Here is a 22,290-nt window from a genome sequence, read left to right as displayed (position 1 = left end):
TGATATATACCCTACAAGTCATTTCCAGAAAATATTAAACATGCCACCCCCTGCTTCTCTAGTCCATGTCTTCATGACCCAGACAGCAGGGAGTCAGATTTTTTTTTTTTTTTAATTGGGGAGGATAAATTTACTCCTACTGGAAAGGAGCTCCGTTATACACCTAACTGAGGGTTTGGTTTTTTAAAATACCACACACAGTCTCCATTTAAAGATTCTTTGTAAATCAAGCTTATTTGGTGCTGTTTTTAATGCTGGAGTCGTCTAAGCACATCTTAATGAGGATGAAACAGTTCACCAACATCAACATTCAATTTTACAGTTATTGTTGAGTATCTAAAATCAAAACAAACAGCAAAGTTTAATGAGCTGTACAAGTCTTCCAGGGACAGGGAGATCCTGTGTCCATGAATTATGGCAAGCCTGCGAATTAGCAGTGTGTGACTTTCAGGCAAGTGAAATCAAAGAACGCAGAATCGTTTGCCTTTTTGTTTGCAAAGATTTCAGCTTTCAAGCATCTCTCTCATCCCTCTACAAATACAGACTTGCCAAACATCTGGACTTTAATTTTTAAAAATAATAAATACTGCGGGTCACATGCAGCTTTGTTCCCACTGGGCGAGCATGGGTGGGCAAGCTCTGCTCCATCTCTTTTTGTCTAGATGGAAAACAATCTCATCTTGATGTAAGCAATGGAGCCAGATGCTCCTTCCTTCCGCTGTGATCGGGGTACAGGGAGAATGAGTGGATGGAATGAGGAAAAGTGGGTGTCTGGAAATGACATGGAAGACACCAGAGTTTCCCTAGAACTTTGCTTCTGCAGAGTAGCAGACCTGAGGGTCAGAGCTCCAGTTCCTATGAGAAAGTGAAAAGGGCCAGCATCGCTGGTGTACAGCCAAGGAGGAGGCTGAGCCCTCAGCCTAAGCCCAGAGGGCCCAGCAACTTCTCCCCTCAGTCCAACCCAACGACCGACCAGTGCTCACAGTACCAGGCGCCAGCGGCTTCACAAAGGAGCTCCCCACTGGCCACCTCAGCCTTCACTCCCAGGCTCTGGGCAGTTGCCAGGGTTCTGTCTGGGCATGTTGGAAGGCATCTGCTCAGGCTGCTAAAAGGTGAGGAGTGCCTGGCCTCTCCCTTGGCTCTCTGCTGGGCACACTGCTACACACTCATCTTTTGCCTCTGCACTTAGGCCAGGCAAAGGGAGCTGGGCTCTGGGCAGGGAGAGGAGCCCATGCTAGAGCCTTTGCAACTGGTCTCATGGTAACAGGCTAGTGTGTCTGGAAGACTGATAGTTCTGTATGGCGCAGCTTAGCTGACCACTTGAGAAGAAGCACTGGAATCTGAGATAAAAGGCAAAGTAAAGGTTAGGGTTACACACGAATATAAGCTTGCAACTGGGTAATAATTTTCAGAAACTATTACTATGCTTTGCTTTAGAATGTGACATATTCTCTGAAACCTGCATGACAGTTTCATTTACATGGAGATTAAGACTGTTCTAGAAAGACTACAAAAAGAAAGCATCAAAATTTACCTTCGTACATTCAAAATAAGAATTTTATAGCTACGTTAATTTATAATTGAGATGCAGTAAAGTTTATAATCTAATGAATTTGACCCAGGTACATATCTGTGAAATGACCACAATAATCAAGACAGTTAACATAGCTGTCATTTCCGAGATTTTCCTTGACCCCCTCAACACACACACACACACACACACACACACACACACACGGTTCCTAGGCAATCCTGATAAGCTTCTGATCACTGTATACAAATTTGAGTTTTCTAAAGTGTTATACATATGACAGTGCTTATGTGGTTTTCCTAATCATTCATTTTGGCTGCATGTAATTGATTTGAGACTCGGCTTTGTACTGCAGGAGCCCCAGATGAGAGGGAGCACAGGTTGTTTACCAACTAATGAACTTTTGTTTGTTGCCATTTTTTGAGTACTACAAATAAAGCTGCTGTGGAGAGTGGCATGGTATCCTTTGTGTGGACTTAAACTTTTGTTTCCAGCTGACAAATGGGATGCCTGGCTTGCAGCCTAGATACATTTATTTATTTTTAAGAAGGTGCCAAATGTTTTACAAAGATGCACTGCCATTTAACACTCCCATCAGCCAGGCATTCAGGTTCTAATGGCTCCACATTCTGTCTTCATTTCCTTTGACAAGGTATAGTTTTAGCCAGTTTAGAAAATGGAGAGGATAATCCATTGTGATTACAATTTGTACTTCTCTAATAACTAGTGACTTTCAAAATGAGACTTACAGAGAGACATACCCACAACAGTCTGGCTATGGCTTGATAAATAATTTCCTTAAATGAAGCAAAATACCATAGAGGGTTGAACGTGGGCATGCCATCTGCATGAGGCCCGGTTTGAAAACGTAACTCATTGTAGTCCTGTAAGAGCAGAAAGATGAAAACAGAGTCCACTAATGTACTCCTAATAAATAGACTATTGTACCATAGTTACAATTGCAATTCAAAGCCAGAGGTAGTCCCGCTGTATATCCACCAGCCTTCTAATGTTGCTTCAGGTCTGCAGGTTATCTGCTGGCGGAATCCTCTCTTGAATGAAGGAATACAAATTTGTTGTTGTTGTTGTTGTTGTTGTTGTTGTTCTATTCTGGCTTTAAACTGATTGAATGAGCTGCCTCTACATTATGGAAGACAACCTGCTTACTTAAAGTTTACCAACTCAAATGCTAATCTCATCCAGGAATACCTAATAGGAACTTCCATAATAGAACTTGAACAAACATGACACCCAGGCATCTAGTAGTCCGGCCAAGTTGATACAAAATTAACCATCCCACTTATAAATGGAATACTAGGTAACCAGTTAAGGAAAGACTAGTCTAGATATGATGAGATTGCTTACATCCAATAAGCAGTAAGTAGGAAACACGCCAGATATAAGACAACATATAACATATGTTGTAACGGTTTAAAAAAATTTTTTAAAATAATACATGTGGTTACTTTGGTTGTATTGAATTGCTATGATGAAGGAGAAACTTGCTTCAAAAAAGACAAACTGAGAGGCCAGAAATAGGAATATGCAGATAGTTTCTGCTTGGCATCCCAGCTCCATATCTAAGAGATTCAGCCCAGCCTTTGCACCCAAATGCTGTCGGATGGGGACAACCATGTGTAGCAGGGGAGGCAGTGAGAGATGGAGGCTAGAGATGCGCTCTAGAGTAGCCTGCATAGGAGCCAAGCATGCCACTCGTCCTTTCTAAAGGAGGACTGAGGAGGAGAGCTGCATGAGCCAGGGCAAGGCAAAGCCACGCAGTGCCTTTTGCTCTGCAGTTAAGTCCGGGCTGCTGGCCTCTGGGCTGAGGATGGCATAGATCCCCAGGCCTTACATCTCCCCCACTGAAACCTCTTTGGGGCCCGGGACTGCTCTTCGCTTTGACCTTAGGGGTTTACATACCTGTGGCATGGACCTCCTCCTACCTGGGAGCTAGAGGTCCTTGAGATGTGGGGAAGGGACAGTTGAACCCCTGCTGCTCTCAAGCCTCTAAGGCTCTGATTACACAGTAATAGGGATTTGCTTTAGAAGGAAAAGGGCAGCACAGGATGCAGCTCAGCCTCACATATGGTAGTAGTTAAGAGATGCGGTCCATCTACTGTGTAATTCCAAATTCCTCCAGCCTCAGTCCTCCTCCTCCAAGCTCTACCGCCCTCCTGCGTTCTCTCACTTCCCCCACTTTCCCAAGCTCCAGGCTGGCTCTTTCCCACTTTGCCAACCTGGCCTTAATGCCTGCCCACGCTTGGATGGCTGTGTCCAAAGCCAAGGCCAAATGCCTCTCCCTCTCTCAACCCAGGGCTCGGTTTCAAGGAGGCTTTAGATTTTGTTTGCTTTCTTGGAGTTTATCATCTGGAGGCTGGGGAATTCATTTATTTCCCTGTTCTTTTCCTTCCAGAAAGCTGTTTCATGGTTCAAGACCCAGTAAAGAGTCAAGCACTGACTCCCAGTTCATACAAAAGGAAAAAGTTAATAAGAGTTTGTCCCATGGGTATAGCTGACTTGAAAAATGGCACAGCCTTTTTTTTTCCTTCACTGTAACCAAAAACTCGATTCTTGTTCATTTCCTGTCCCCTTTTCAGAAGCTTAAGCACATTTGTGTGTCGTTTTGAGAAAGCACAGTTTGTATCTTCCTTTGTTCCCACAATGTCAATATAAATCACATTCTGGAAGATAAATGCCACCAAGATCTCTACGTCTCCAAAATATGCCATTGCCAGTGCTTTTGTGCAAGCCTGTCTCATGTGACAAGTGCAGTGTCCCCTAGTTGCCCCTGTTTTTTGTTTTGTTTTTCTTTCTGTATCCTATGTGGGGGAGGGGGCGGGGGGTCAGAGTGCTCTGACTGTTTTGTGACTAGTCAGCTGCAGGCTTTTCCCAGCCGGCTCAGACCTGATCCAGGGCCTTGAACATTCCCAGGCTCTGATACAGCCGATTAGGCTGTTCCTTGAAACATTGAACGAAGCGTGTTCCGGCCCAGAGCCCACATTGTTTAACCCCTACCGTAAGCCTCACGTCCTGACCCCGGGCAGCAGCCAATCCTGGGTGGAGCATCCCTCTCTCTCTGTCCCTCGTGGGCCCCACTGCAGCACGACGATGTACTCCTGCCAAGCCAGCTCTGCTAACAGATGTCTCAGCCTGACCACCCTGGTGTGTAGCGCTTCTTCCTGGCCCCATCCTCAGCTGGTGTGAGGATGCTCTTGGGGCACAAGAAGAGGGACTGAACTGAAGCAATAACATAGGAAACCGGTTTGCAGAGGAAGACGTGAAGCTCTCCCTTACCTGTGGATGAAGGAACACGTGTCAGCACTGAGCAGTACAAGAGGAAGAGGCAGGAACTAGAAAGGTTGTGTAAAAGTCTACACACAGCACGAACGGGTGTTTTAGGGTTTGTTTCTTCACTCCACTTCGTCCTTTGAATCTAATTGTCTTAGTAAACTCTCTCTTCTGTTTCTAACCATCCTGCCCCCTGTGCAAATCTTTGCCCTGGGACACAAGAACCTAGAATTAGCCATCCTCTGAAATGAGTTCTCTGGCTAAGCATGCTTTTCCTGACCCTCTGGGCTTTCTCACTGTTTCTCTGACCTCCATAGCTAAATTAAAATTTCTCTCCCCCTGGTGACTGCTGAGGTTTTCAGTTTGTCATTACTGCATTTTTTAGTTTAGTTTTGTTTTCCTCTCAAACTCTAATAAAAAAGGTCCTTAAGTTTCCTTTTAAGCCCCTCTAAAAGTGATTTTATTTTATTGATGAAAATAAGAACCCCCAAAAGGTTCCCAGAGGGGGGAAAATCTCCTAGACCAATGGTTCTCAACCTATGGGTCATGACCCTTTTGGGAGTCACATATCTGATATCCTGCATACCCGATTTTTATATTACAATTCATAATAGTAGCAACATCGCAGTTATGAAGTAGCAACAAAATACTGTTATGGTTGCAGGCCAGCACACCACCAGGCGCTGGATTAAAGGCTTGCAGCATTTAGGAAGGTTGGGAGCCTCTGGGTTGGGCGGGTGATTCAACTTCACATCCCATCAAAGCTCTCTCACCCGAGTCCGATGCTTCCTGCTCAGTCCTGTCTGGTGTGTGAGCACAAGGCAAGGCCCTCATTGGTATCCAAATGGCTGGTGCTCAAGCCAAAGGTCACTTCAGTGCCTCAGCCGGCACTCATCACCACCCATGAATGTTTGACAAGTGCCCCTGCCTCTCCGTCTCCAGTGCTATCTCCGTCTAACTCAAGACAGCATTTCCACCCATCTATTGATCTTGCCCATGGCAGAAATATTTGTTGAAAGGGTCTCTGTTCTTCCTTCCAGGGCTCAGTTCTTCATCGAGTATCATTTCCCAGGCAGGAAGGCTGGCATGACTGTTAGATCACAGACCTCTAGCGCTCTCTCTCTCCTCTCTCTCTCTCTCTTTCCTCTCCTCTCTCTCTCTCCTCTCTCTCTCTCTCTCTCTCTCTTTCCTCTCCTCCCTCTCTCTCTCTCTCTCCCCTCTCTCTCTCTCCCCCCCCTCTCTCTCTCAGAAAGCAGGCCACCTCCCCATGCTGCTCTCCCTCCGGGGTAGACTGTTGAGAAACCTTCTGTACAGCTAGCTTTTCCCTTCCCACTTGCATGCATGTCTGAGAGCAAGCTCAGCGCCCCCCCCCCCCATGTCTAGACCAAGGACAACCTTGAATTACGACTTGACTTCTATCAGTGCTTTCCTGACTCCTCTCGGGTGAGCCAGGCCAGGCTAGGCCAGATGAGATCTCATGGCACAGAACTTGTCCGTTCCCCTGAGAAGTTCTGAGAATCCTCTTTGCTCCCTAGAACTGAGGGCTCTGACTCTCCCTTCAGGATTCCCATTATACTATGTATGGTGGCTGTCTTAGTCAGGGTTTCTATTCCTGCACAAACATCATGATCAAGAAGCAAGTTGGGGAGGAAAGGGTTTATTCGGCTTATACTTCCATGCTGCTGTTCATCACCAAAGGAAGTCAGGACTGGAACTCAAGCAGGTCAGAAAGCAGGAGCTGATGCAGAGGCCATGGAGGGATGTTCTTTACTGGCTTGCCTCCCCTGGCTTGCTCAGCCTGCTCTCTTATAGAACCCAAGATTACCAGCCCAGAGATGGTCCCACCCACAAGGGGCCTTTCCCCCTTGATCACTAATTGAGAAAATGCCTTACAGTTGGATCTCATGGAGGCATTTCCTCAACTGAAGCTCCTTTCTCTGTGGTAACTCCAGCTGTGTCAAGTTGACACAAAACTAGCCAGTACAATTGACCCCTTGTCAACTTGACACACAAACACATCACTAGTAAGCCTCAACCATTACATTCTTATTCATCCCCAAGGTCTAAATAACTTTAAACATCCCACAGTCTTTACATATTCTTAAAATTTCAGTCTCTTTAAAATATCCATATCATTTAAAATCCAAAGTCTTTTTACAATTAAAAGTCTCTTAACTGTGGGCTCTACTAAAATAGTTTCTTCCTTCAAGAGGGAAAATATCAGGGCACAGTCACAATCAAAAGCAAAAGTCAATCTCCAACCGTCCAATGTCTGGGATCCAACTTACGATCTTCTGGGCTCCTCCAAGGGCTTGGGTCACTTCTCCAGCCATGCCCTTTGTAGCACACGCATCATCCTCTAGGCTCCAGATTCCTGTACTCCACTGCTGCTGCTGCTCTTGGTGGTCATCTCATGGTACTGGCATCTCCAAAACACTGCATGACCCCTTCAGTCCTGGGCCATCAATTGCAATTGAGGCTGCACTTTCACCAATGGCCTTCCATGGCCTCTCACAGTGCCAAGCCTCAGCTGCTCTGCTCAACTCCTTCATGCCTTCAAAACCAGTACCACCTGGGTGACCCTTACACATTACCAAGTCCAGCCACAGCACAAGGTACAACTTTGGCTATATCTGGAACACAGCCACTGTGCTCTCAGAAAACACTTCCCAGAAGATGTCACCTCAATGATGCTGGTCTCTTCTTAATCACCGCTAATTTCTTAGCTCCAGCTAACCAGCATCAATAGTCCCAGTAATGCAAAGTTTTTGCTTTAGTAGTTCTGGTATCTTGTTAATCACAGCTGATTCTTCAGCCCCAGCTAACCAGAACTACAGAATCTTCACAATCAAAACAGCAATGGCCCTGAAAAGAGTCTTTAATTTTCCCTCTGAAATTTCACAAGCCAGGCCTCCATCTTCTGCACTGTTCTCAACATTATCTTCCAAGCTCCTACAAAACATCTGACAGAGCTCTTAACAACGAATGGATCTTCAAGCCCAAAGTTCCAAAGTCCTTCCACAGACCTCCCCAAAACATGGTCAGGTTGTCGCAGGAATACCCCACTCTGCTGGTACCAATTTGTCTTAGTCAGGGTTTCTATTCCTGCACAAACATCATGATCAAGAAGCAAGTTGGGGAGGAAAGGGTTTATTCGGCTTATACTTCCATGCTGCTGTTCATCACCAAAGGAAGTCAGGACTGGAACTCAAGCAGGTCAGAAAGCAGGAGCTGATGCAGAGGCCATGGAGGGATGTTCTTTACTGGCTTGCCTCCCCTGGCTTGCTCAGCCTGCTCTCTTATAGAACCCAAGATTACCAGCCCAGAGATGGTCCCACCCACAAGGGGCCTTTCCCCCTTGATCACTAATTGAGAAAATGCCTTACAGTTGGATCTCATGGAGGCATTTCCTCAACTGAAGCTCCTTTCTCTGTGGTAACTCCAGCTGTGTCAAGTTGACACAAAACTAGCCAGTACAGTGGCCATCTCTCCTAACACCCTCTAGCTTTAAATCACAATCATGGCTGGATCATGCCTGTCCAAGGTCATGAGGCTCTCTCTCCTAATAAAGTTTATTCTTGGGGACAGTAAATTTGTGTCAGCTATTCTCTTCAAACCTCCTTCTCTTGTCCCATTTCTTCTAACAGTTATTTTTATAACTCAGGAACAGCTGATTCCTGAGTTATAGAGGTCCCATAAACCAGCTGTATGATGTCTCTGCATTTGCAGAAGCTGGGTCAGAGATGACGTTTAAAAAAAATGTGTCTATATGTGAGTACATTTCCTGTATGCACAAATGCATACAGGATCAGCGAGGGTAGATCTCTCAGTGATCTAGACTAGCTGGTACCAAGCCCGGGGAATCTATCTCTGCCTCCCCAGCCTAAGGAATGGGAGTACTGCAATTCCTGAGAGCACTGAGGAATCCAGCCCAGGCTCAAGAAAGGGGGACTTAGGGGTGCATAGATCAGAGAGAGGGCTAACTGGGGAGCAATGGAAGGGGTTTTCACTTGCAGTGGAGGGCAGCCACAGGGAAAATGTTTTAGTCTTGACCAATCAGAGCATCCATGGTAACAGTGTAAACTTGAGGTTTTTCCTGCTGTTCTCTGAGTGCCAAACCCTGTGTGATCGTTAAAGAAGAAGAGAGTCTCTGTTATGGTTTGAAAATGAAATACTCTCACAGGCCCATGCATTGACCTGCTAGTCTCCAAATGGTGGCATTATGGAAGGCGATGGGGTATTTAAGAGGTGGGGCCTAGCTGAAGGAGTTAAGTCACTGGAGATGTACCTTTCAAAGTTAGACCTGATCCCCTGTGTTTCCTGCTTTTGTGACACATTCTTGCTGCTATGATGTTCAGCCTCAACACAGACCCAGAATCACAGACTAAGGGACCATGCCTGAAACCTGAGAGACCATGAGTCAAAATAAATATCACCCCCACGTGAGCTACTTTATTATATGTATGAACCTGCAACTGACATGGTCTTGAGTGAGCTTTTAGGTAGGAAAGTTTCTGAGGATAAATCTAGGCTGAGCTCCTGGGGAGAAAGTGATATTTCCTGGGGAAAGTAGGCCCAGATTCAAACCTGTTACACACTTATAGCAACTACCTATCTCATGTGTCCAATGTGACATGTGACTTTCAGTGCTAAAATTAAAATTCTAAGCAATCTTGGACAGGTTGTTCAACTTTCAGAGCGGTAAAGTTTTGGAATTTCAGATCATGCTATGTCCCTGATTCAAATTTAAATTCCTCCCCTGGTCCTCGAGCCTTTTGAGGTCTATCCCTCCTCTCCTTTCCCCCTGGTGTCTTTTGCCTCACTCCTTCCCACTCAGCCACTCTGTCTCCAACAGGTCAGCTTTACAACTTCAGCTCTTTCTCCCAATTCTTCCCAAGAGCACCAACTCGATGTGAGTCTCACTTTAGATAAACCATCTCTTACTCTCCTCCCTAAAGGAGCTCCCGTGCCTCTTGCCAATAGTATCATCACCCTGTAACAACTAACCCTGGTCGTCAACACACTTGGGGAAAAGACCCGCAATGGAGGAATTGCCACCATCAGATGGGCCTGTAGCCATGTCTGTGGAATATTCTTGACTGCTAATTGGAATGGAAGGCCCAGCACACTGTGGGCGGTACCATTCCAAGGGTGGGTGAGCCTAAGAAAGGTAGCTGAGCAAGCAACGGGGAGGCAAGCCAGTAAGCAGCTCTCCTCCATGGCGGTGGTTCTCATCTGTGGGTCTCAATCCCTTTGGGGGTCAAATGACCCTTTCACAAGGGTTGCCCAAAACCATCAGAAAACACAAATATTTATATTATGGCTCATAACAGTAGCTGTGAGGAGCGGGTGTGGCAGCAGTCCCAAAGGCACCAGGGACTGCAGCTAAGTCGTATGACTTGCACCTGACTTCCTCATATAAGCCACAAACATCTTGAGAGCTGCGCAGGTGTACCAGGATACCGGTGAATCCATTTTGATGGAGATATGCCCCTGCTGCCCTGATTAGCTGAAGCTGCGTGCCTGGTGAAGTGGCGTGGCCTGCTGTGCGTGGATGGGAACTGAGAGTATAAAAGAGTGAGAGGCCCAGGGTTCGGGGGAGATATAAACAAGAAGAAACAGGACTGAATAAACGTGTGCAGAAGGAGCCTGTTGCAGCGTCGGTCTTCCTGGCCAGTTGAGCGCGCGGGCAAGAAGTAGCAAAATGATAGTTATAAAGTAGCAATGAAACAATTTTGTGGTTGGGGGGTCACCACAACATGAGGAACTGTGTTAAAGAGGTTCAGCTTTAGGAAGGTAGAGAGCCACTGTTCTATGGACTCTGTTTCAGTTCCTGCCTCACTTCATGCCTTGAGTTCCCACCTTGGTTTCCTTTAATGATGGCTTGTAACCTGTAAACCAAATAAATTCTTTCATCCCTGTCTTAGTTACTTTTCTATTGCTGTACCACGAACCCAAGAGCAATTTATAGTAAAGGAAGTGTGTTGCAAGCTTACAGTTTCCAAGGGTGATTTTATGACCATCAGGGCCAGGATCATGGCAGCAGGCAAGCAGCCATGGTACTGGAGCAGTAGCTGGGGACTTATATCCTTATCCCAAGCACAAGGCAGAGGGAGAGAGAACTAGTTGGTAATGGCATGGGCTTTTAAAGCCTACACCCAGTTACACATTTCTCCCAACAAGGCCACACCTCCTAGTCCTTTTCAGACAGTTCCACCAACTGGGGACCAAGCATTCAAACATGAACCTCTGGAGTCCATTCTCATTCAGACCACCACTTCCCCCACATTGCTTGTAACCTGATTTTTATCACAGCAACTGAAATTAAACCAGGTCACACCCTCTTTAATTGATTTATAGAACTTAATTTCCTACAGAATTAACTTTATTGTATACTTGTCTGTCTCTCCTTTAATATAGATGAGACAGGTGGGTCAGGAATTCATCTAGCACATTAGCTCATAGACTTCTTCCTTTTTTCTTTTTCATATTTGTATGTAGTGGTGTGTATTATATGCAGGTGTATGTGCATGTTAGTGTGTGGATGCATGTGTGTAAAATGTGTACATATGGATGCATATGTATGTGGAGGCCAGAGGTGGATATCGGGTGCTGTCCTCAGGTGTTCATGTACCTTGTATTTTTGAGACAGGGTTTCTCACTGAGATCTGGAGCTCACTCAGTCAGCTAAGATGACTGAGTAGTGAGCTCCAGGGATCTTTTTGGCTCTGCATTGGGACTTCAGGTACATTGGCATACCTGGTTTTCAAATGGGTGCTGGGGATCAAACTTAGGTCCTTACATTTGCACAGAAAGTACTCTACCAACTGAACCATCTATCCAACCTCCAGAGCTGATGTTTTTTTTTTTTTTCTTTTCTTAAATTTCCTAATAAAAGATCAATGGTTGGACACTGTAGCACATATCTTTAATGTCAGCTCTCCTGAGGCAGAAACAGGGGAAATCAATCACTATGAGTTTCAGGCAATCGTGACCTTATAGCGGTCTGAATAAGAATGGCCATCATAGGCTCATATATTTGAATGCTTAGTCACTAGGGAGGGAGTGACACTATTTTAGAAGATGTGTCACTGAGAGTGGGCTTTGAGGTTCAAAAGCCCAGGTCAGGCCCAGTCTCCTCCACACACAGACATCGCCCTCGCACCCCTCCCCCGTGTGTATCATGATGTGGTTCAGTTACTTCTCCAGCACCATGAGTGTTTCCATGTTTCCACCATGCTCCCTGCCAGAACGATAATGAACTAAACCCCTGAAACTGTAAGCAAGCCCCCAGTTAAATGCTTTCTTTTGGAAGAGTTGCCTTGGTCATGGTGTCTCTTCATAGCAATAGAACACTTACTAAGATACCCTGTCTCAAAAACTACTTTTTAAACTTAGTCCTTTTTTTTTAAACTCAGCAATCTTCTGTTGACCTGAGATATCACCTCGAAAAAAAAAATCAAAGAATAGGAGAGTATAAATCAGATGAACAGTAAGCAGTGGAAGTTTACCTCAGACAAAATCATAGCTGGGGCAAAAAAAAAAAATCAGTCTACTTAAATAACTTTGAGAATATATGTAGCAAAACCAAAATAAATATGAGAGCCTTTGACAGCAATCCACTATGTATGACAAACAGAAAAAAAATGTTAGAAACTTAATTGGCAAAGATGAATTTAACATACGCCAGTATTGGTAGACAGGTTTCCATTGGCTTCTGTGCCTCTGCATGCCTTGTGAGTACAGATTTTGCAGTGGACTAACTAACTGTCCAGGGAAGCTTATAGAGTGACGTGCCTTAGACTACGCAATCAGCAACAAGCAGGCTGATTAAACTGTCCTCAGTGCGTATGTGAGGGGCCTCTGAAGTGCCGACATTTCACTGCTCTCTCCCAGAGCTGGGAAAGCCGAAGGGCTCTTAGATTAGTTCTCTTCTTCCTTAGCTTTGTGACGCTGTCACCAAAAGTACCTGAAAGTGCCTTAAAGGAGGAATTCTTTATTTGGGTTCACAGTTTTACAGGTATTGTCATAGTGGGGGAAGGCATGACAGAGAGAACAGTTTTCATCATGGAAGCCAGGAGGCAAGGGGGGGGGGGGCGTACAGAAGATATAGCCCTACCAAATGCACCGATGATCCACTTCATCCAGCTACACCCCATCTCCTAGCTTTTGACACTTCCCAGTAATGCCATCATATTATGATTACATCAAGAGATTAATCCTGCCATGTCTTGGCACCTTCATGATCTGTCTCTGAAAACAGCATCACAGACACACCCTAAAGGTGCACTTTATAATCTTCTTGTCATTTCTTTTCTTTTTTAGGATTTATTTATTTATTTTATGTATATGAGTACACTGTAGCTGTACAGATGGTTGTGAGCCTTCATGTGATTATTGGGAATTGAATTTTAGGACCTCTGCTTGCTCAGTCCCTGCTCGCTCTGGCGCAAAGATTTATTTACTATTATATGTAAGTACACTGTAGCTGTCTTTAGACGCACCAGAAGAGGGCATCAGATCCCATTGCAGGTGGTTGTGAGCCACCATGTGGTTGCTGGGATTTGAACTCAGGACCTTCGGAAGAGCAATGTGCTTACCCGCTGAGCCATCTCACCAGCCCTCCTTGTCATTTCTTAATCAGATAAGGTTGATACTCAAGATTAGCTGTCATTCTATATCTATTTTTAATGATACCGAGCTTTTCCTTTCTTTTCCCACACCATCCAAATATTCATAGAGAGAAAGAATTCAGGTTTGTTAGGTCCCAGTCTGTAGTCACCAGTCTTGTCTGTCAGCTTGATTTGATTAAGACAGTCCAAGGATGATGAAATATAATTATGTATCTACAGAGGTATTCCAGAAGAGATTGCTGACTGAACAGTGATCAAGCTGGGAGAGATCCAGTGTGGTTTAGATAGAATCTTCCAGCAGATTAAATCAGAGAAAGGCAGCAGGCTTGCACTGGCAAGACGGAGTCTGAGTGAAAGTGCTTCTCGAAGCTGCCATTGCCTTCCAGCGTCAGACCCCAGCTTCTCTGGCCTTTCAATATTGACACGATACAAGAAGTTCTCAGGGACCTTCCAAGTCTTTAGGATTGAACTGCTGAGAAATCTAGCCTCTTAGGTTGGCTGGTTACCTCTCTAGCACATCAGGAGCCATTGTTGGGTTCTCCTGACCAATCAACATGTAGAGGGCTTGGGGCCTTGCCCTTGTGTGACTGATGACCCCCCAAAATCTATGGGGAGGGGAGACTGCGGCTAGTGACAGGGTCCTGGTGCCTGGGAGCAGGTGAAGCTCCTATCGTCCCTTCAGGGTCTCCAGGGCCTCAAAGCCTTTAGCTCAATCAAGGACCAGGCTTCCTCTCATGGCCCGCTGCCCCACAGTTTAGTTTGTTCCATCTGGAAGGTGGAAACAATTGATTTACTTCCTCATCCAGCTGCTGCTTTCATTTAACAAAGTCTCTGTCCCTGAGGTGTCCCCAGTCATTAGTCAGTGTTGGTGGTGAGGTGGGAAGATGGAGTCTGTCAGGTGAACCCCTGACGCTGTAATATATTCTCAAAACCCAAGAAAATATAATCCACAATTAATTCTGCCAAAGGAAGGAGGCCACACAGGAGGAGGCTCTTCAATGTGAGAGCACTTAGCTGGTTCTAAATAACTTTGTCAAGTGAAAAGCAGGACAGACCTCAGTCAGCAGGTGTCCTGGTACTGTATGACTTTTCAAACATCTGTATGTCCTGAATAGGACACCAAAAACAAACCAAAGGCTGAGCAGTGGTGGAACACCCCTTTAGTCCCAATACTCAGGAGGCAGAGGCAGCAGGAGATCTGTGAGTTTGAGGTCAGCCTGGTCTACATATCTACTTTCAGGACAGCCAAGGCTACACAGAGAAACCCTGTCATGAAAAAACAAAAACAAAAACAAAAAAACCCCACAAAACTAAAACTGAAACCAAAACAAAACAAAAACCCCAAGCAAACAAACAAACAAAAAACAATCCTATTGTGTCTAAGCTGACTGAACCAGTGAGCTTATTGGGGTCGTTTACAGAAGGGCGGAGCTTGTGTCGTCAAGGCAGGGGGTGGGCTCATGGATTTACAAGGCAGTTCTCATCCTCCTTGTCCTCCTTGCTTTACTCCTGGCCTGGCTCAAAGCCTCTGACTCCAAAGCACTGGGAACATAGGGTGCTCAGGAGATCTGAGGCCAGGGAGGGCTCTGGCCTCTGTGTGTCCAGGTGCTGCTATGTTTATTTTACAAAACCCAGATGAGGTCAGGCTGGGTGGCCTCTGATAGAGACTGCACCTAGCCTTATACCAAACCAGAGGCAACTAGCTTCAGTGGCAGGCCTGGGGTCCTCAGAAGCCCCTTGTCAACTGAGAGTCAGGATGTGTGTGTGTGTGTGTGTGTGTGTGTGTGTGTGTGTGTGTGTGTGAGAGAGAGAGAGAGAGAGAGAGAGAGAGAGAGAGAGAGAGAGAGCTGTATCTTAAGGATCCCTAAATGAGCCCCTTTGCTCCTGGTCCTTTTGCAATGTACCTCAAAATCCCTGGGCTGCCGGTCAAGGCATCTCAGAGCCAGCCGAGGGGAGCCATGGCCCAAAGGAAAACAGTGGAAGCAGCATCCCACTGCTTCAAAGGAACAGAAGCCACTGGGAAGGCCATGCATGGGTCTGAATGCCATCTGGAGAGAGGTCACTGCCCTAAACTTTCCCTGGCTTCATCCCCTGCCATGAGGGGTCATAAAACAAATGGTGTCACTTATATTTAAAGCTCCAGTAAAGCTAGGTTCCCTCACAGAGAGAGAAAGAAAGAAAGAAAGAAAGAAAGAAAGAAAGAAAGAAAGAAAGAAAGAAAGAGGGAAAGGAAGAAAGAGAGGGAGGGAGGGAAAGAAAGGAAGGAAGAAAGAAAGAGAGGGAGGGAGGGAGGGAGGGAGGGAAAGAAGGGAAGAAAGAAAGGGAGGGAGGAAGGAAGGAAGGAAGGAAGGAAGGAAGAAAGGGAGGGAGGGAGGGAAAGGAAGGGAGGGAGGGAAGGAGGGAGGGAAAGGAAGGAAGGAAGAAAGGGAGGGAGGGAGGGAGGGAGGGAGGGAGGGAAAGAAAGGAAGGAAGAAAGAAAGGGAGGGAGGGAGGGAAAGGAAGGGAGGGAGGGAGGGAGGGAGGGAGGGAGGGAGGAAGGAAGGAAAGTCTGAAAACCTCATCAAGATGGTCATGCTCTGTCTTCTGAAATATGCCCTGAGGCTTCAGGGTCCTAACAGGACCTTTGATGCTCAGTCTTGCCTCTTTGCCATCAGCTCTTTCTCCTCTGCGGCTCAGCTTGCAGTGACAACAGCTCCTCTGTTTGTTTTGTGACCTTTGTCAGATGGTCAGCTCAGTTTAGTCCCACTTGAATGACATTTAGGAGCACCTCCCTGGCCCAGCCCATGGGCCAGATCCTCAAAAGTCATATATGGGAAAGACTTCTGTCTTCCTGGCCTTGGGGGATGGGGGTGGGGCTCAGCCTTAAAGGAAACAGCTGTACACGCTTAACATTTTTACACAGATTATCTCTCTTCCTCTCCAAAACTTGGAGGTGGAGCAAGTATATCTATAGCTTAACTTCAGAGCAGATAAAGTCACGCACCAGGGCATCAGAGCCCAGAGGATAAACCAGCCTAGTGGTGAAGCAATGTGCTGCCTCCAGAGTGAATATTATTCTGTCCATCATGGTTTCTGCTCACTCACTGAGGCCCAGGGGGAAGGTCAGGGTAGGTTCATCTTGTTCTCAGAGAACCGGTCTCTCTTGATTGAGGCAAGATTTTCCTTGGCACCTGTAGGCGGTATGTATTGAAGACACAGTGAATGTTGGCTGATCCAGACAGCTGGCAAAGACCTGTCATCAGAGAGACAGGGTGGGCTGCTGTAACACCAAGAGCCTCAGTGGGAATCAGAAGTCTCTGAGTTGAACCAACACAAAAATTTAAGTCTCGTCAGAGGCTCCATAGAACTAGGGGTAGAATTAAGAGGATTATGGTCGGGTTGCCCGATTGGGCAAATAAAATACAAATGAGATGCCAAGCTAAATTTGTATTACATACAAACAATAAATAAATACTTTAAAGTATATCCTTTAAATTATTCTTAGAGCTATAATAGTTGAAACATAGTTATACTAAAAAGTTATACAGCAGGAAGCTAGCCAGGATGGGTGGTTACTGAGCACTGCCCACCAGAACCTGGTAGACCCAAAAGATCCCGCTGAGCATGACAGGCAGGAAATAAGCAAGGAAACACTGAGCAACACACACCCTCTTCCCTCCTGTGGAGCCTCCCTTAGCAGTAGAGGGTCCTTGACACACAGCAGATCAGATACTAGATCTGGGCAGAGATGCTCAGAAAAGCCAGTTTACACAGTTCAGTCTTGGTCCTCAGCATGGGGTTCAATGATGAGATTACTCTGCCCTCCAGGGTCTGGAGTGGCTCCCACTGCAGGCAGCCGCAAGTCTGGTATTCTCAGCATGAGAGGAATCTTTAGCCTTCCCTCTCTAAGCCCCTGGAATGCAGACGCTGCCCCCTAGAAGACAAAGGGGATTCCTGAACGAAACTCAACTGTAGTCAACACAGTGTGAGGCCTTTGCTTATGGTGTTCTTCAGGATGGTCTGGAGATTTGGGGCTGGAGGGGCTTCAGGGATATTTGTTCTCACCCCTTATTACTGCACCTGAACCTCAGACTTGGCAAGAGAAAGGACTCACTCCAAGGGGCTCCTTTAACCAACGACCCCTCCTTGGAAAGGCCCAGGTCCAAGGCAGCAAAGAGCCACCAAGGGCTTCTGGGTCTGCATTTGGGTGTGAAGCACCAAGCTGTACTTCCCATGTTCATCACCGAGCTCTCTTCCCTGGCCAGAATACAAGGTGCTTTCTCTTCGATTTCCCTTCAGCACGGCACTGGGAATGGGAATGCAACAATTTTGTTTTGAAATTATGTTCCTTGATTATAGCTCAACAATTTAATTATAGTTATTAAAGATCTGCCTAGCTTGAGACTTGTGGTATAATTGTGGCGGGAGCAAACGTACAAGGTCTTTGGAAACAGCAGGGGCTTATTCACATATTAAACAAAACCTTTGTTACATTCACTCTGGTGAAAAAAAGCTTTGTGGCTGGAAGAGTGTGAGTCGACTGGGGCCGGAGGGACCTCCTCTGGCACAGTGAGGGGATGTCTGATGGGTGTTTAAACTACTGAGTGCCTTCCTCTAGGATTCATTAGCATCAGAACCAGACGATGTCTCTCTCACTAAAGCTTAATCTTTACATTAAAATTGGGATACCCAGCATATCTTTCTCCACCTGAGTGAGAGACAGCTCCAGTCGGTAGGGAACCCACATGAAGACCAGGCTGCACATTCACTACAGCTGTGCAGGGCCTCGGCCAGCCCCTGCGTTCTCTGAGCCCGCATGGATCCATCGCTGACTCTGTCCGTCTTCTTGTGGTGTCTTAGACCCCTCGTGCTCACTCATTCCTATCCCTGACGTGTGTGTGTGTGTGTGTGTGTGTGTGTGTGTGTGTGTGTGTGTGTCCTGCCTGATGTCTGGCTGTAAGTTTCTAAATCTGTTTCCATCCGATACTGGATGAAGCCAAACAAGAAACCGTTGTGCTAGGCTCCTGTCTTCAAGCATAGCACAGCATCATTAATAGTGTCAGATGCTGGCTCTCTCCCAAGGGATGGGTCTCAAGTTGGAACCGTCGCTACTTGGCCAGTCCCTCAATCTCTTCCCTCTTTAACCCTGCACATCTTGTAAGCAAATTTTGGGTAGAAGGGGGTGGGTTGATGTCCCCCTCCTTCCACTGGAGGTCTTGCCTGGCTACGGGAGTACACACACACACACACACACACACACACACACACACACGTTTCAATAGAGTGATAAAGTGCTTCTATGCAAGCCTGAGGACCCAAGTTCGGATCCTCCCTTATCACTCTTTTAACAAGTCAGACAGACATGGCAGCCACATCTGTAATCTCGGCACTGGTGAGGTGGAGACAGGAGGACCCCTGCAGGTCAGTCTAGCCAAACTCGTGAGCTCCAGCTTTACTGAGATGCCCTGTCCTAAAAATGAGATGGAAGGAGTTAGAGAGATGGCTCTTGATGAGGACTAAGATTTGACTTCCAGCACCCACATGGCAGTTCTAACCCTCTGTAACTGTAATCCCAGAGGCTCTAACGCCTCCTTCTGACCTCTGTGAACATCAGGCACCCATACGCACATATACATGCAGGCAAAACACTTGTGCTGGGAAGTTTTATGTCAACTTGACACAAGCTAAAGTCATCTGAGAGGGGGAAACGTCAATTAAGAAAATACTTCCATAAAATGAGGCTGTAGGTAACCCTGTAGGGTATTTTCTTAATTAGTGATTGATGGGAGAGGGCCCAGCCCATTGTGGGTGGTGCCATCCCTGGGCTGGTTGTCCTGGGTTCTATAAGAAAGCAGGCTGAGCAAGCCATGATAAGCAAGCCAGTAAGCAGCACCCCTCCATGGCTTCTGCATCAGCTCCTGCCTCCAGGTTCCTGCCCTGACTTGCTTCAATGACGGACTATGATCGGAAGTGTCAGCCAAATAAACCCTGTCCTCCTCAGCTTGCTTTAGGTCACAGTGTCTATCACAGCAACAGAAACCGTTACTAGGACCCTGCTCATTCATATCAAATAAACATTAAAATAAGCTGGAGAGTGATCAAGGATGACACATGATGTTGATCCCTGGTCTCCACAAGTGCATACATATGTGTGAACACCCTAGTACACACATGTACACAAAAACATGCACATGCATATTGCACCCCACCATGTAGATTTAAACAAAGCTCAAAGCACCCTGAAAGGCATTTGGAAGCAGAGGCACCAGCCCCTGTATAGAGTGCACTGGTCTTAGGTGTTGGCAGAGGAGCCCAAGTAGCTGTATTCTTTTTTTGTTTGTTTGTTTGGTTGGTTTTTTTCGAGACAGGGTTTCTCTGTGTAGCCCTGGCTGTCCTGGAACTCACTTTGTAGACCAGGCTGGCCTCAAACTCAGAAATCCACCTGCCTCTGCCTCCCGAGCACTGGGATTAAAGGCGTGCGCCACCATGCCTGGCGAGTATCTGTATTCTTTAAAGGTCTTGATAAACGTCTGTGTCTTAGAGGTCTGATTTCTGGCTCATTACACTCCTGGAAGGTATCAGAACATGTAAGGGTGGGCCTACGGAAGCAGATCAATGTGTGGACAGTTAGAGCCCAAGCCCCTGTGCACTGAGACAGAGTTTGTAACTCCATGCAGCATGGGAGTAGAGGAGTCCTGCCGTGTGTCAAGCTGTCTTGCCATCAGCTTTTGCACTGACTATGACCCAAGCGCAAGTGCTTGCCTCCCTGGCTTGGTCCTGATTGCTTAGCAGCTGCTATTTTGCTCTGCACAGCCCTGGAATTCAAAGCAGCTAAAGAACCTGAGGGCAGGCCGTGCCTGAAGTCATAAAGGAGCAGAGACGCGTCCCACAATTCCACAGGCTATGCTGACTCGTTCCAACATGTGGGGGAAATACGATAGCACCTAGATCAAAAGCAGAGGCTTTTTAGCCAATTTAAGCTCCTTAAAGCAAATTTAGGCCTGTCCCTTCTCCCTACTGCCTTCTTAAAAATGCAACTGCCCCCTAAAAGTGATAGATTACATACATCCTCTGCCTGATGGCTGACCTATGAAACCCACTGTCTGGGTCTGATATGGAAATGCCACCAGCACATAGGTAGATGGGAGAACCCCCAGTATATGCCAGTGACACAGAACCAAAGGATGTGTATATATAAAGAGATGTCTTCAAAAATACTTACTTGCCCGCGCCATTATGAAGACTGATGTAAAGGTTAATGCTATCAACTTGACAAGACCTACTAACAGATAAAGCCTCTGGGCATGTCTGTGCAGAGTAGGGGTGAGGGTGTTATATTCCTAGATCACGTTAATTGAATTGGGAAGACCTTCCCTAAGAGTGGGCAACACCATTCCCCAGGCCACAATCTCAGATTGCATTAAAAGCAGAAAGTCTGGCTTGCTCAGCCGTTAAGATATAGTTCTGCTCTTCTGGAGGACCTGGGTTTGGTCTCAACACCTACATCAGATGGCTCACAATCAGCTGTAACTCTAGCTACAGGGGATCTAAGGACCTCATCTGGCTTCCTCAGGCACTCTCACTAACACACAGAAATGTGCACATACACCTACACTAATAATAAAAATCAAATTATCCTTTAAAAAAGGAAAAAGCAACGAGTAGCCATTTCTTCCTCCTTCCTGACTTTAGGTGGACCATGGCCGCCAGCTGTCTGCTTCTGCATTGTGACTCCGCTGCTGTAGCAGACTGTGTCCTCTCTAACTAGGAGCCCAAATAGGCCTGTGTGTTGCTCCTACTGGGGTATTTGGTCAAAGCAAGGAGAAAAGCAAATAAAACGGTATGCAAATTCAAAATATGCAGGATAGGCTGGCCATTTAGGGGCCAGGAGGGAGACACTGTCACAATCCGGAACTAGTGACCTCTACTAGTTGACTGTCCTCTTGCCTGGAGAGACCGGTCGTTTTCTCACTATGGACTGCACTCTTTTACTCAAGCCCACTAATTTCAAAGTAAGTCTTGGCCAAAAACACCTCCACCATGGTGTGTATTTGTTTGCTTGGTATTATTATTATTATTATTTTTTTTTTTTTTTTTTTTTTTTTTTTTTTTTTGGTTTTTCGAGACAGGGTTTCTCTGTATAGCCCTGGATGTCCTGGAACTCACTTTGTAGACCAGGCTGGCCTCGAACTCAGAAATCCTCCTGCCTCTGCCTCCCAAGTGCTGGGATCAAAGGTGTGCACCACCACTGCCCAGCGTGGTATTATTTTTTTGTTTGTTTGGTTTTGGTTTTGTTTTGTTTTGTTTTTTCTTTTGAGACAGCATCTCTTTATAGAGCTCTGGCTGAATTGGAACTCACAGAGACCTGCCTGCTTCTGCCTTCCAAGTGCTGGGATGAAGCGTATGTTCCATCACGTTGGCCTCAAACGTTCTTTCAAATAAGGAACCAGAAAAATAGTTTACCAACAATCCTACTGTCGACGGCCCAGGTCAGGTGGACATCACCACATGGGCAAGTAATTCTAGGCTAAGAGAACTGAGATGGTACTGGCCTCATCGCCTCACTGAGAGAAAGCTGTCCCTGTACAGTTTGATGAGCAAAAAGACTAGACTGTCCCACTTGTGTGCCTGGCCTGAGGGTAGGTCGTAGGTCTCAGGCCACCATACGAAATGTGGGGACTGGAATCTCTGGACTCCTGGGATCTTTTATACTCTATGTATATGATTAGTCCATGTGCTGGGCGCAGGCTGGATTACGCTCAATCAGTGGCTTTTCCCCACAGCAGGCAGCTTCCCTGCTGGTACCTGTGGATCTAAGATAGAACGTTAGGGAACCTCGGACCATCGAGCTAAGAAAGG

The 22,290-nt window shown here is 46.3% G+C and overlaps 1 long non-coding RNA gene across 1 annotated transcript in view; it reads right to left on the bottom strand.

The window, feature by feature from the left end:
- The window catches only part of Gm33483, a 38,163-nt gene continuing 15,873 nt past the window's right edge, over positions 1–22,290 (bottom strand). The window contains exon 3 of the long non-coding RNA XR_381241.4: positions 1–4,825. This is a non-coding gene — a long non-coding RNA (predicted gene, 33483). The remainder of the gene's footprint in view (positions 4,826–22,290) is intronic.

This window comes from Mus musculus, chromosome 12 (assembly GCF_000001635.26).
Source record: "Mus musculus strain C57BL/6J chromosome 12, GRCm38.p6 C57BL/6J".
NCBI lineage: Eukaryota > Metazoa > Chordata > Mammalia > Rodentia > Muridae > Mus > Mus musculus.
This window is presented reverse-complemented; position numbering and strand designations above follow the sequence as displayed.